Source organism: Orycteropus afer, unplaced genomic scaffold (genome assembly GCF_000298275.1).
Source record: "Orycteropus afer afer isolate SDZICR_OR568_19922 unplaced genomic scaffold, OryAfe1.0 scaffold00059, whole genome shotgun sequence".
Lineage (NCBI taxonomy): Eukaryota > Metazoa > Chordata > Mammalia > Tubulidentata > Orycteropodidae > Orycteropus > Orycteropus afer.
The window spans coordinates 1,912,404-1,919,822 of NW_006921646.1; positions in this window are offsets into that span (position 1 = coordinate 1,912,404).

Genomic DNA, 7,419 nt, shown 5'->3' on the forward strand with positions numbered 1-7,419 from the left:
GGTCTCACAAAACTGTTGGAGGAGCTGGTTCCAGACTGGGCCTCCTGGAATTGACCAAGTGAGCTCCCTCTACCCTAATCAGAGTGTGGGGGATCAGGAGGCCCTGCCAGAATGTCTGAGCCTTGATCCAGGTGCAAGAGGTCCTGCTGCCACCATACCTGCCCCTTGATCCCCCAGAACTGGTAACTAGACACTGGATATGCTGCAGAAAAGCCTCACATTTTCATACCCCATGCATCTCTCTTTCTTTGGTGGAATCTAATTCACATTAAAAACTCTAGCTTTGAAAGGGTGTAGGGAATGGTGTTGAAAGGCAGTCTACCCTGGCACAGCCCCAGAATCTATCCCCAGGCCAGATCACCTGCTGCCCCTAACTGCCTGCTTCCAGGACCTCCTGGGATGCTCCATGCATTCTCTGGACCCTGCCCTGTGCTTTCCTAGGCCCCCAACACATCATGAACCACACTGGTAAAACTGCCCATTTACGTATCTCATCTCACCCAATATAAGTCCCTTGACAATAGGAAATGGACCTATCTAGTTCAAAGCCACCTTCCCAGGGTATGTCATAGATTCATCTGACCAGCCCGGAGAATGAGCAGTGGAGGGGTAAGAGGCAGAATCCCAAGCTATTTAACTTCCTCAGCCTCAGTTCCAGCACATGTAAAATGGGAGCAATAGCACTACTGATCTAATAGGGTTGCAGAGGGATCTGAGACAACATAGGCATTTAATATGTGCTCATCAACTCTTCCTTCCCCCAGGTTTTTTTTTTTTTGCTATTTTTTTTCCCCCAGGTTTTATCAGAGGTTGTAGAGAAGCTGGACTTTCCTGGGAACCAAGCCCTGAAGGCCATAAAGTCCATAGTGCCCTGAGGCCATGAATGGGTCAGTCATTGGCTAACAGAAAGGGGTCAGAGCAATACTGCCTCCTAGGCCCTCCTTTTCACTTGAGAGTCATTCCCTTGAAAGTTGGAACCAGAAGAGGCCCTCCTTCCACTCGAGGCCTGCCAGGCTTCCTGGCAGCAGAGTTTGTGGTTAGCAGGGCCTGGGGCCTGCTCCTGCCAGTTGACCAGATGTGCTAGTGGCTGTACGACTTTTGAGGATAGTGGTCGGAGACTGTATACCAGGGACCTTTGACTAAGATGATCCCAGGTCAGTCCGAGTTAATATGGGCCATGTCAGGTTTATGCTGTTCTCTGGTAATAATTATTAATTGCGCCTCCTCGGGCAATCTACTTCTGAAGTGATACCGCCTCGGAAACCCAAGGAGGGATCATTATGAGTCGGATCCACCTCGATGGCAGTGAGGTTTTTTTTTTTTTTTTTTAACTCTCAAGTGTCCTGTTTGCCCACAAAAGCTGAACACACATACATACTGTAATCCAGGAATTCTTCTAGGTATGTGCTCAACGGAAATGCACACCTTTGCTTATGAAGACATATTTTAGGATGTTCATAGCACCACTGATTTTATTAGCTCCAAACAGGGAACTACCCAAATGCCCTTTAACAAAATGGATAAATAAATTGTGGTTCTTTCATGCTATGTAACTACATAGCAATGAGAATGAACAGTCTGCAGCCACACTCAATAATGTGGCTGAATATCACAGACATAATGTTGAGTGAAAGAAACCAACCCAGGAGAGTACATAATGTATAATTCCATTCATAAAATATACATAAATAGGCAAAACTAAATGATGCTGGTAGCTGGCAACCAGCTTCTTGATCTGGGTGCTGGTAACACAAGTGTGTTCACTTTGTGAAAACTCGAACCGAACACTGATGATTTGTGCATTTTCTGTATGCATGTTATTTGTCAGTAAAAAGTTTACTTTTAGAAGTTTCTTGATTTGGGGAGTTTGCCCAAGACCATGTATAGGGTTGGCAGATGATGTTTCTACAAGTGTATTGGTATGTTCTGTAAGAATTCCTGGGTATATAGTAGAGCTGACAAGGGACAAGGTTGTAGTCACTTCTTGGTCACAGCCAGCTACCCAGAGGGAGTGAGTTGGACCTGTGGGCTCAGGACCATAGTTGCAGGGGACATTAAGCTCAATTGCCGTAACATACTACACAAAACATTGTTCCACCTACTACTCTGATGAGTAGCGATTGGGATCTTAAAAGCTTGCAAGCGGCCATCTAGATGCAACGATGGGTCTCTCCTCTCCAGAGCAAAGAAGAATGAGGAAGACCAAAGATTCATGGAAAGAATTAGTTAAAGTGACTGGTACACCATGCGATCCTCAGCCTATATGACCATGAGACCAGAAGAACTAGATGGTACCCAGCAACCACTGTTAACCACTTGGAGGGGGATCTATGTAGGAGATCCTGGATAGAGAGGGAGAACAATGTGGAACAAAACTCAGAATCAAAAAAAGGACCAGGTTTTCTGGTCTGATAGAGCCTGACATAACCACTGACACTATGGCCCCTAGCTGCCCTACGGGTCTGGCAGTGAACCCACTCCCGTGGCTTCCAGCCAAACAAAAGACAGGCACATGAGTTGAACATTTACATTAGGGGAATATACTCCTTGGAAAGAATAATCATAGAAGAATAGAAGGGCTGTGTATGCACAGGGAGACAGCTCAGGGGGCAGTAATGCATGGAGGGAAGGACACAGGGAAGAGGTATCTATGAGGAGGAAGTGGGAGGGTAGCTGTTGCATTGAGGGAAATTGCAGTCAATGTCGTGAGACAAAGTGTATATGAGCTGCTTATATGGAAACTGAACTTGCTCTGTATACTGTCACCCAAATCACAAAAAAAAAAAGAGATTAAAAAAAAAAAGTGTCCTGCTTTGACACTTGACAATTCTTGATTTTCTCCACGCTCCCATACACTTTCCATGTTGGGCTGGACATGCCATGACAAACAGTCACACCCACACTCCCACCCAAACATTAAGTGGAACCATTCCCACTGGTTGTCATGGGTTGAATTGTGTCCCCCTAAAATATGTGTCAACTTGGCTGGGCCATGATTCTTAGTGGTTTGGCAGTTATGCAATGATGTAATCATCCCCATGATGTGATCAACCAATCAGCCGAAAAAGGATTGTTGTTGTTTGTTGTTATGTGCCGTCTAATTGGACCCGACTCATAGCAACTCCTCCTTGGGTTTAGGCAGTATCACTATGGAAGTAGATTGCCCAGCCTTCTTTCTGAGGAGTGGCTGGTGGGTTTGAAACACCAGCCTTTTGGTTAGCAGTCAAGTGCCTTAGGTACTAGGCCACCAGAGCTCACATAAGAGGATTAGAGTTGGATTTGACACATTTACTTAAGTCACAACCCTGATCCAGTGTAAGAGGAATGTCTCTGGGGTGTTGCCTGCCTCATCTTTTATTTTAAAAGAGATAAAAGGGGAAAGAAGGGAGCAGAGGAAGAGGGACCTCAGTATCACCAAGAAAGAAGGGCCAGGAGTAGAGTCCTTTGGACTGAGGGTCCTTATGCTGAGAATCTCCTAGATTCAAGGGAAGACTGATGCCAAGATACATGAGGATCTCCAACGTACTTCAGACATATAGATGTTGAAAAAAGACAAAGACTTTCCTTGAAGCCAAAAAGAGAAAGAAAGACTTCACTAAAGGTGGTGTCCTAAATTTGGACTTCTAGCCTCTTAAAAGTATGAGAAAAGAAATTTCTGTTAAATACTTGTGGTACTTCTGTTATAGCACCACTAGATAACCAAGACACTGGTCTTTCCTTCTACTCTTCTAAAAACAGCAGTTGACTGAGAACCAAGAGGTAAAATGATAAACAAATACGTAGACTGGAGAGATGTAGGAGAAGAAAGCTTGAATCCCCAGGAAATGCTAAGGGACACCCCTACCTAACACAACCTTTGCGGTCCGAAGCCATGACAGAGAAATTTCCAGAGAAAGAACTAACACACATCAGGAAAAATTTCAACAGCCCATATGGAAAAGAGCTTAACCTTCAGCTGCCCTGAAAAATAAAGTTGACCTGAACTCCCTATTTCCTAGACATTTCTGTGGGGTTCACTGACATTCAATTCATTGAACTATCCTTGAGGAGACATTATACCCTGAATCTGATCATTGGAAAATGCGTCCTGTGGCAAAGATTGGGTCTAATATGAGTTAAATCCTCTGGGCCCCCTCAGGCCTCAGCCAAGCTGGCTGATGTTAGAGTTAGACTCAGGTCTAGAATAGCTTCCTTGCCCTGGCCCCCACCTACCCAATCCTATCAAGGTCTGCTCAAACTCATCTCCTGTGGCAGACTTCCTTGACCACCTCAGGCTCCTAATTTCTCTCCTCTGACCTCCTTTAGCAGGTACCAAGTCTCTCAAATCACCCCACCCCTCAATCTAAATTTCAAGAGTGCAGGGAATTTTGCTAGCAAATAGTAGACCCTCAGTGAATACTGAATGAAGGCTTTCTGCCTCATGGCATCTCCTGGATTATGATTCAGCTTTCTTTTATACATTCCTGGTCAAGAATCCCCTAGACATGAAATTTGCTAGGACAGGGATTGTTTTCTTCACCTTTTTATCCTTACTACTACTGATCCCTTGGCTTAATGATGATTGATAGAAGGAAAGAGTGTTAATTAGGACATTTGTAATCCAGAAAGCATGGTGGTGGGGGTCAATGAGTAGTGAGTTATTTGGATTTCAAGATGTGGGTAACCCTGGAGGGGATCTGCCTACTGTATTTGCCTACATCTTTATTTATACCTGCCTCCTTTCAGAGAGTCAGTTTGAGGTGGTTTACAAAAATACACACAAGATTAAAAAAAAAAAAGTAACAAAATCAGGACAAGGGGGAAATAATAGGAAAAATAGCAAGTTGGCTTGCTAGAAGTGGGCCAAAATGTTGGCCGAGATTTCCCACAGCCCACTCAGGGCCAAAGTCTCTCTCCCTTATGTCCCTCTCTGGGAAGGCACCCATGCACACTGAGGGACACCATGAGGTTAGGTGAGTTCTGGGGAGGGGGCTAAAAAGACCTTCTCCGTGCCTTCCTGACTGCCAGCCCTAGAGCCCGGGCCTAGAAGCCTAGGTGGCCATGGGGAGGTCCGTATCGAGGGCCATTCGGTTCTGGGGAGAATCGCCCAGACGTGGGGGACCGGGTTCCTAGCAGAGGACTATGAACTGGGGGTGGATGGGTGGGAGCTGAAGACACGCTCCTTCACTCAACAATGCAAAGGCTCCTGAGCGCGCCACTCATTGCTCTCCAGCCAACTGTTCTTGCGGCCTACTAAGCGCGCGCTCCGTTCTCAAGGCACAAAGATGGAGTAAGCCGCTCGCTTCACCCCGCCCCACCCCCACCAACTGGCTCTTCAGACAAAGGGGCAGACCGCCCCTCCCCCAGCTTCTCCCTCATTTTCCTCTCCTCTCCCATCCCCTCGGGCCGCCCTTCGGTGACTTCCTCTCCCCTCCAGGGGCGGCCCCGGGACTTCTCAGGAACTGCGTTTCACCTGGGCGCAGGGCGGAGAGCCAGCGCGCGGAGCGCGGCCTCCTGGCCCACTCCCGGCCGGAGCAGGCCCCAGGTCCGCGCCCTCCCCTTTGAACCCGCTCTCTCTGCCCCAGTACCTTCCCGCCCAGACGCCCCCGCCCCCACCCGGCCGAGCACGTGCTGCCTAGAGCTTAGAGCGCCATCCCGCTGCCCCGGGGTGGGGGCTGGGCCCACTCCCGGCTCTGTTCCCTACCCCCACCGGAAACATTCCTGAAACATTCCTGAAACTAGGAGGCCCGGCCCCTCCAACTGCCTACCCCGCCTCCAACTCCGAGCTCAGGGTTTTCCTAGCTTCCCCCTCCACCACCCGATCGCCTCCTGAGGAGGGGGCTGGGCCGGGGCTTCTGCTGACCGAAGAGGAAGAAGGGGAGCAAAGAAAAACATGAGTCACAGCCGCCGTGTGTCACTGGACCGCATTGCAATTCCCTGCATCACGGAAGGTGTGGAAGACTGCCTTAGGGCCCAGGGACTGGGAGGTGCGCCCAAGAAGGCCTCGGGCCCCGGCCTGCAGGGCGCGCTGCTCCGACAGCGCCCTTTCTTCCTCTACCGCCCTCCCCGCCATCTTTCCACTTTGGCTTCCTTCTCGTTTGTGCAACAAGTTTTTGTTGAGTCAGGCGCCGGGCGGCCCAGGCGTGGCGGGTGCGGCGTGCGTAAAACTGCCCCTGCCTTCAAAGAGCTTCCAGGCGACCCCTTGTCGATGATTTATTTTTAAAAAGAATCACAGTTGAGGGCTAGGGCACAAACTGGTACCGCATGAGCCCAAACCACCATCCACGTCACCTAAAGGTATGGTTCCTCGGATTGACTCGCGAACAAGTCAATCGTTTGTTTCGCTTGAAGGCTACACCTTGACTACAGTCCCAGTGGCCATTAATAAGTTAAAACTCTTTTCTAGTTCACAAGTTTCACAACACTTGTATTTCACCAGCCAGCAACACACAGGTTGACAATGAAATGCACATGCCGACACCTGTCTGTCCAGGGGAGATGTATGAGCTGCTTTTTGGGCGAAGGGGGCGGTGGGTAGGCCGCGGATTTCTCTTAACAGGCTTGCTACTCTCCACTCCCTCACGCCGCGTGGACACCGCAAGCACAAACGCCCACCCACACGCCTAGGGGCCAAGACCCACAATGCCTGGAAGGCCCCCTAAAGGTGACTATCCTGGGGACCCCAATTCGGGCAGAAAGGCCACTCTTCCCATCGCACAAAGCTCCTTCTCGATTTCCCTGTGCTCCTTGCCAGCCCTCCCTGGCTGGTACTGTGACAAGTGGGCCCTGGCCTCGGGTCGCCAGTCCAGACTTCCCGCGCACTCGCCCCCCGACGTCAGGGACTACAGGCCCCTAGCGGCAGTCAGCACCCACCCGCGCGGCCGCGGCTGGCGGGCGGCCGCCCTTTTAAATCCCCGGGCTCATTTACATGGCCCCGCCCCCTTAGTGACACGGCTGGCGCGGGCGGGCCCGTCCCCCCTGCCCCTGGGTCGCTCTTTTTAAGCTCCCCTGAGCCGGGGCTGCGCTCCTCTAATTGGGACTCGAAGCTGGGGCTATTTCTGGCTCTGGCGCGGCTCCAAGAAGGCGTGAGTTCGCGGCCGCTCGGGTGGCTTCCTTTTTTTTTATTTCTAGAATTTAATTAAATTATTTATTTTTTGAGGCCGTGCACGGGCCGTGCCCAGCTTCCTGCCCCTCGCCATCCTTCGGGGAGGGGGAATATTCTCCCCCCCTTAGATGTGACATATAAATACCCCGCGGGGGCCTGGGCGGCGAGCACGCGGCGGCGGCAGACTCTGAGCGCCTCTGCTCTCTCCTGGTTTCAGATCCGCATTTGCTACCGGCGGTGGCGGAGCCAGGCCGGTCCTCAGCGCCCAGCACCGTCGCTCCCGGCAGCACCGAGCGCGCACCGCAGGCCGGCGGCCGAGCTCGCGGTGAGTCGTC